Source organism: Oryctolagus cuniculus, chromosome 18 (assembly GCF_051225735.1).
Source record: "Oryctolagus cuniculus isolate XC-2025 breed Fujian yellow rabbit chromosome 18, ASM5122573v1, whole genome shotgun sequence".
Lineage (NCBI taxonomy): Eukaryota > Metazoa > Chordata > Mammalia > Lagomorpha > Leporidae > Oryctolagus > Oryctolagus cuniculus.
This window is the reverse complement of record NC_142884.1, coordinates 33601868-33610388: the sequence shown is the minus strand read 5'-3', so window position 1 is coordinate 33610388 and position 8521 is coordinate 33601868.

Below are 8521 nucleotides of genomic sequence, written 5' to 3'. Positions count from 1 at the left end.
GGTTTCCTTGCGACTCAATCAAGCCCAATATCATTATGGATTCTTGCATTTCTTTGGCTTTTGTCTCATTTTTCTTATTTATCATGGTTTGTAATGAATTTTCTGATGTGAGCTTTGGTTTTGAGGCTGCAATATCGAGTTCAGGGCACCGGAGGAAGGTTATTTTTCAAAAAGTGCACAGCTGTTGACTTGCTCCTATTCTGCCTTGCTGTCATTGTTTTGGGTGCCTCAGCCGATTATTGGTCTTTTGAGCGACAATTTACTACATGTTTTCCGGGTCTGAGTTGGTTTTGCCTTCTTCCTTCCCAAATGTTGTATTCTGACGCCATACAAACAAGAGTTTCGGCAGAGTAGCCATTATGCAATAAAATCACAACAAATAGGTTTTGAAGCTTATAAATCCATAGGTAACACGAGCAAGGTGAGTTTTTGTGTTTTGGAAAATCAAATGGAACACTTTGGCTGAGGTGACAGATATTAATTGCCTCCAAACTGAGGTTCACTGCGATTTTCAGGTGAATTCAGTCAGATCCACAGGCAGTCAGCTGGAGGGGTGGATGAATCCGGGAACAGCCGGTATCCTTGCGACTAAATCAAGCCCAATATCATTATGGATTCTTGCAATTCTTTGGCTTTTTTCTCCTTTTTCTGATATAGCATGCTGTGTAATGAATTTTCTGATGTGAGCTTTGGTTTTGAGGCTGCAATATGGAGTTCAGGACACCTGAGTAATGGTCTTTTTCAAACAGGGCACAGTTGTTGGCCTGCACCAATTCTGGCTTGTTGTCATTGTTTTGAGTGCCTCAGCCGATTTGTGGTTTCTTGAGCGGCAATTTCCTAAATGTTTTCTGGGTCTGAGTTGGTTTTGCCTTCTTCCTTCCCAAATTTTGTATTCTGATGCAATACAAGCAAGATTTTGGACAGAGTAGCCATTATGAAATAAAAAACACCACAAATAGGCTTTTGAAGCTTAGAAATCTACAGGTAACATGACCAAGGGGAGTTTTTGTGTTTTGGAAAATCAAATGGAACACTTTGGCTGAGGTGACAGATATTAATTGCCTCCAAACTGAGTTTCACTGCGATTTTCAGGTTAATTCAGTCAGAATTCCACAGGCAGTCAGCAGGAGGGGTGGTTGAATCCGGGAACAGCCCGTTTTCTTGCGACTAAATGAAGCCCAATATCATTATGGATTCTTGATTTCTTTGGCTTTTTTCTCATTTTTCTTATTTATCATGGTTTGTAATGAATTTTCTGATGTGAGCTTTGGTTTTGAGGCTGCAATATGGAGTTCAGGGCACCGGGGGAACGGTCTTTTTCAAACAGAGCACAGCTGTTGGCCTGCTCCAATTCTGGCTTGCTGTCATTGTTTTGGGTGCCTCCGCCAATTTGAGGTTTTTTGAGCAGCAATTTCCTAAAAGTTTTCTGGGTCTGAGTTGGTTTTGCCTTCTTCCTTCCCAAATTTTGTATTCTGACACAATACAAACAAGAGTTTGGGCAGAGTGGCCATTATGAAATAAAAAACACAATAAATAGGTTTTGAAGCTTAGAAATCCAGAGGTAACATGACCAAGGTGAGTTTTTGTGTTTTGGAAAATCAACTGGAACAGTTTGGCTGAGGTGACATATATTAATTGCCTCCAAACTGAGTTTCACTGCGATTTTCCGGTTAATTCAGTCAGAATTCCACAGGCAGTCAGCTGGAGGGGTGGATGAATCTGGGAACAGCCGGTTTCCTTGAAACTAAATCCAGCCCAACATCATTATGGATTCTTGCATTTCTTTGGCTTTTGTCTCATTTTTCTGATTTATCATGGTTTGTAATGAATTTTCTGATGTGAGCTTCGGTTTTGAGGCTGGCATATGGAGTTCAGGGCACAAGAGGAAGGTTCTTATTCAATCAGGGCACAGCTGTTGTGTTACTCCAATTCTGGTTTACTGTCATTGTTTTGGTTGCCTCCGCCGATTTGAGGTTTCTTGAGCATCAATTTCCTAAATGTTTTGTTCGTCTGAGTTGGTTTTCCTTCTTCCTTCCAAAATTTTGTATTCTGACCCAATACAAACAAGAGTTTGGACAGACTTGCCATTTTGCCATAAAAAAAAAACACAATAAATAGGCGTTTGAAGCTTAGAAATCCACAGGTAATACGACCAAGGTGAGTTTTTGTGTTTTGGAAAATAAAATGGGACACTTTGGCTGAGGTGACAGATATTAATTGCCTCCAAACTGAGTTTCCCTGCAATTTTCAGGTTAATTCCGTCAGAATTCCACAGGCAGTCAGCTGGAGGGGTGGATGAATCTGGGAATAGCCGGTTTCCTTTTGACTAAATCAAGCCCAATATCATTATGGATTCTTGCGTTTCTTTGGCTTTTTTCTCATTTTTCTTATGTATCATAGTTTGTAATGAGTTTTCTGATGTGAGCTTTGGTTTTAAGCTGGCATATTCAGTTCAGGGCACCAGAGGAAGGTTGTTTTTCAATCAGGGCACAGCTGTTGGCCTGCTCCAATTCTGGCTTGCTGTCATTGTTTTGGGTGCCTCAGCTGATTTGTGGATTCTTGAGTGGCAATATCCTAAATGTTTTCTGGGTCTGAGTTAGTTTTGCATTCTTATTCCCAAATTTTGTATTCTGATGCAATACAAGCAAGATTTTGACAGAGTAGCCATTATGAAAGAAAAAAAAAAAAAAACAAAGCAAATTGGCCTTTCATGTTTAGAACTATACAGGCAACACAATCAAGATGAGTTTCTGTGTTTTGGAAAATGACTTGGACTCCTTCTGCCGAGGGGACAGATACTAATTTCCTCCAAATTGAGTGTGAGTGCAATTTTGAGGTGAATTCAATCAGAATTCCAAAGTCAGTCTGTTTAAGGGTGGGATGAATCCTGAAACAGCCAGTTTCTTTGTGTCTAAATCCAGCCAAATATCACAAAGGACTCTTGCATTTCTTTGGCTTTTTCACATTTCCCTTATTTATCATGGTTTGTAATGAATTTTCTGATGTGAGCTTTGGTTTTGAGGCTGCAATATGGAGTTCATGGCACAAGAGAATGGTTCTTTTTCAATTGGGGCACAGTTGTTGGCTTGCTCCAATTCTGGCTTGCTGTCATTGTTGGGTGCCTCAGCTGACTTTTGGTTTCTTGAGGGTCAGTTTGCTGAATATTTTCTGGGTCTGAGTTGGTTTTCCCTTCTTCATACCCAAATTGTGTATTCTCATGCAATACAAGCAAGATTGTGGACAGAGTAGCCATTATGAAAGAAAACAAAAAACACAGCAAATTGGCCTTTCAGGATTAGAAATCTACAGGCAACATGACCAAGATGAGTTTCTGTGGTTTGGAAAATGATATGGAATCCTTCTGCTGAGGGGAGAGATACTAATTCATCCAAATTGAATGTGAGTGGGATTTTGAGGTGAATTCAATCAGAAGTCCAAAGTCAGTCTGTGGATGGGGGGATGAATCTGGAAACAGCCAGGTTCCTTTTGTCTAATCCCGCCAAGTATCACAAAGGACTCTTGCATTTCTTTGGCTTTTTCACATTTCCCTAATTTATCATAGTTTGTAATGAATTTTCTGATGTGAGCTTTGGTTTTGAGGCTGCAATATGGAGTTCAGGGTAACAGAGGAATGGTCTTTTTCAAACAGGGCACAGCTGTTGGCCTGCTCCAATTCTGGCTTGCTGTCATTGTTTTGGGTGCCTCAGCTGACTTTTAGTTTCTTGAGCGGCAATTTCCTACATGTTTTCTGCGTCTGAATTGGGTTTGCCTTCTTCCTTCCCAAATTTTGTATTCTGACGGCATACAAACAAGAGTTTGGGGAGAGTAGCCATTATGAAATAAAAACACAACAAATAGGCATTTGAAGCTTTGAAATCTACAGGTAACATGACCAAGGTGAGGTTTTGTGTTTTGGAAAATCAAATGGAACACTTTGGCTGAGGTGACAGATATTAATTGCCTCCAAACTGAGTTTCACTGTGTTTCTCCGGTTAATTCACTCAGAATTCCACAGGCTGTCAGCTGGAGGAGTGGATGTATCTGGGAACAGCCGGTTTCCTTGCGACTAAATCAAGCCCAATATCATTATGGATTCTTCCATTTCTTTGGCTTTTTTCTCCTTTTTCTTATTTATCATGGGTTGTAATGAATTTTCTGATGTGAGCTTTGGTTTTGAGGCTGCAATATGGAGTTCATGGCACAAGAGGAAGGTTCTATTTCAATCAGGGCACAGCTGTTGTCTTGCTCCAATTCTGGCTTGCTGTCATTGTTTTCGATACCTCAGCTAATTTGTGGTTTCTTGAGCGGCAATTTCCTAAATGTTTTGTGCATCTGAGTTGGTTTTTCCTTCTTCCTTCCCTAATTTTGTATTCTGAGGCAACACAAACAAGAGTTTGGACAGAGTAGCAATTATGAAATAAAAACCACAACAAATAGGCATTTGAAGCTTAGAAATCTACAGGTAACATTACCAAGGTGAGTTTTTGTGTTTTGGAAAAAAAAATGGAACACTTTGGCTGAGGTGACAGATATTAATTGCCTCCAAACTGAGTTTCACTGCGATATTCAGGTGAATTCAGTCAGAATTCCACAGGCAGTCAGCTGGAGGGGTGGATGAATCTGGGAACAGCCAGTTTCCTTGCAACTAAATCAAGCCCAATATCATTATTGATTCTTGCATTTCTTTGGCTTTTTTCTCATTTTTCTTATTTATCATGGGTTGTAATGAATTTTCTGATGTGAGCTTTGGTTTTGAGGCTGCAATATGGAGTTCAGGGCACCGGGGGAATGGACCTTTTAAACAGGGCAAAGCTGTTGGCCTGCTCCAATTCTGGCTTGCTGTCATTGTTTTGAGCCTCAGCCGATTTGTGGTTTCCTGAGCTGCAATTTCCTACATGTTTTCTGGGTCTGAGTTGGTTTTGCCTTCTACCTTCCCAAATTTTGTATTCTGATTTCTACAAACAAGAGTTTGGGGAGAGTAGCCATTATGACATAAAAAACACAGCAAATAGGATTTTGAAGCTTATAAATCTACAGGTAACATGACCAAGGGGAGTTTTTGTGTTTTGGAAAATCAAATGGAACACTTTGGCTGAGGTGACATATATTAATTGCCTCCCAACTGAGTTTCACTCCGATTTTCAGGTTAACTCAGTCAGAATTGCACAGGCAGTCAGCTGGAGGGGTGGATGAATCTGGGAATAGCCGGTTTCCTTGCGACTGAATCAAGCCCAATATCATTATGAATTCTTGCATTTCTTTGGCTTTTTTCTATGTTTTCTTATTTATCATGGTTTGTAATGAATTTTCTGATGTGAGCTTTGGTTTTGAGGCTGCAGTATGGAGTTCACGGCACTGGAAGTATGGTCATTTTAAACAGGGTACAGCTGTGGCTTGCTCCAATTCTGGCTTGCCTTCATTGTTTTGGGTGCCTCAGCCTATTTTGGTTTCTTGAGTGGCAATTTTTTAAATGTTTTCTGGGTCTGAGTTGGTTTTACCGTCTTCATATCCAAATTGTCTTTTCTGCTGCCATACAAACAAGAGTTTTGGCAGAATAGCCATTATGAAATAAAAAACACAACAAATAGGCGTTTGAAGCTTAGAAATCTACAGGTAACATGACCAAGGTGAGTTTTTGTGTTTTGGAAAATAAAATGGAACACTTTGGCTGAGGTGACAGATAGTAATTGCCTTCAAACGGAGTTTCACTGTGATTTTCAGGTTAATTCAGTTAGAAACCCACAGGCAGTCAGCTGGAGGGGTGGATGAATCCGGGAAAAGCTGGTTTCCTTGCGACTGAATCAAACCCAATATTATGGATTCTTGCATTTCCTTGTCTTTTTTCTCATTTGTCTTATTTTTTATGGTTTGTAATGAATTTTCTGATGTGAGCTTTGGTTTTGAGGCTGCAATATGGAGTTCAGGGCACCAGAGGAATGGTCTTTTTCAAACAGGGCACAGCTGTTGGCCTGCTTCAATTCTGGCTTGCTGTCATTGTTTTGGGTGCCTCAGCTGATTTTTGGTTTCTTGAGCGGCAATTTCCTAAATGTTTCTGGGTCTGAGTTGGTTTTGCCTTCTTCCTTCCCAAATTATGTATTGTGATGGCACACAAACAAGAGTTTGGGCAGATTAGCCATTATGAAATAAAAAAAACACAAGAAATAGGCGTTTAAACCTACAAAATCTACAGGTAACTTGACCAAAGTGAGTTTTTGTGTTTTGGAAAATCAAATGGAACACTTTGGCTGAGGTGACAGATAGTAATTGGCTCCAAACTGAGTTTCACTGCAATTTTCAGGTGAATTCAGTCAGAATTCCACAGGCAGTCAGCTGGAGCAGAGAATGAATCCAGCGACAGCCGGTTTCCTTGTGACTAATAAGGCCAAATGTCACTATGGATTCTTGCATTTCTTTGGCTTTTTTCTCTGTTTTCTTATTTATCATGGTTTGTAATGAATTTTCTGATGTGAGCTTTGGTTTGTGGCTGAATATGGAGTTCAGGGCACCAGAGGAATGGTCTTTTTCAAACAGGGCACAGCTGTTTTTCCTGCTCCAATTCTGGCTTCCTGTCATTGTTTTGAGTACCTCAGCCTATTTGTGGATTCTGAGTGGCAATTTCCTAAATGTTTTCTGGGTCTGAGTTGGTTTTGCCTTCTTCCTTCCCAAATTTTGTATTCTGACGGCATACAAACAAGAGTTTGGGGAGAGTAGCCATTATGAAATGAAACACACAACAAATAGGCATTTGAAGCTTAGAAATCTACAGGTAACACGACCAAGGTGAGTTTTTGTGTTTTGGAAAATCAAATGGAACACTTTGGCTGAGGTGACAGATATTAATTGCCTCCAAACTGAGTTTCACTGTGATTTTCAAGTTAATTCAGTCAGAATTCCACAGGCAGTCAGCTGGACGGGTGGATGAATCCAGGAACAGCCGGTTTCCTTGTGACTGAATCAAGCCCAATATCATTATGGATTCTTGCATTTCTTTGGCTTTTTTCTCCTTTTTCTTATTTATCATGGTTTGTAATTAATTTTCTGATGTGAGCTTTGGTTTTGAGGCTGCAATCTGGAGTTCAGGGTGCAAGAGGAAGGCTCTTTTTCAAACAGGGCACAGAAGTTGGCCTGCTCCAATTCTGGCTTGCTGTCATTATTTTGGGTGCCTCAGCCGATTTGTGTATTCTGAGCGGCAATTTCCTAAATGTTTCTGGGTCTGAGTTGGTTTTGCCTTCTTCCTTCCCAAATTTTGTATTCTGATGCCATACAAACAAGAGTTTCATCAGAGTAGCCACTATGAAATAAAAAACACAACAAATAGGCGTTTAAACCTTCAAAATCTACAGGTAACACGACCAAGGTGAGTTTTTGTGTTTTGGAAAATCAAATGGAACACTTTGGCTGAGGTGACAGATAGTAATTGCCTCCAAACTGAGTTTCACTGCGATTTTCCGGTTAATTCAGTCAGAATTCCACAGGCAGTCAGCTGGAGCAGAGGATGAATCCAGCGACAGCCGGTTTCCTTGTGACTAATAAGGCCAAATGTCATTATGGATTCTTGCATTTCTCTGGCTTTTTTCTCTGATTTCCTATTTATCATGGTTTGTAATGAATTTTCTGATGTGAGCTTTGGTTTTGTGGCTGCAATATGGAGTTCAGGGCACCGGGGGAATGGTCTTTTTCGAACAGGGCACAGCTGTTGACCTGCTCCAATTCTGGCTTGCTGTCATTGTTTTGGGTGCCTCAGCCGATATGTGGTTTGTGAGTGGCAATTTCCTAAATGTTTTCTGGGTCTGAGTTGGTTTTGCCTTCTTCCTTCCCAAATTTTATATGCTGACGCCATACAAACAAGAGTTTCGGCAGAGTAGCCATTATGAAATAGAAAAACACAACAAATAGGCGTTTGAAGCTTGGAAATCTACAGGTAACACAACCAAGGTGAGTTTTTGTGTTTTGGAAAATCAAATGGAACACTTTGGCTGAGGTGACAGATAGTAATTGCCTCCAAAGTGAGTTTCACTGCGATTTTCAGGTTAATTCAGTCAGAATTACACATGCAGTCAGCTGGAGGGGCGGATGATTCCGGGAACAGCCGGTTTCCTTGCGACTGAATCAAGCCCAATATCATTATGGATTCTTGCTTTTCTTTTCTTTTTTCTCCTTTTTCTTATTTATCATGCTTTATAATGAATTTTCTGATGTGAGCTTTGGTTCTGAGGCTGGCATATTGAGTTCAGGGCAGAAGAGGAAGGTTCTTTTTCAAACAGGGCACAGCTGTTGGCTTGCTCTAATTCTGGCTTGCTGTCATTGCTTTGGGTGCCTCAGCTAACTTTTGGTTTCTTGAGCGGAAATTTCCTGAATATTTTCTGGGTCTGAGTTGGTTTTGCCTTCTTCCTTCTGAAATTTTGTATTCTGACGCCAAACAAACAAGAGTTTGGACAGAGTAGCCATTATGAAATAAAAAACACAACAAATAGGCGTTTGAAGCTTAGAAATCTACAGGTAACATGACCAAGGTGATTTT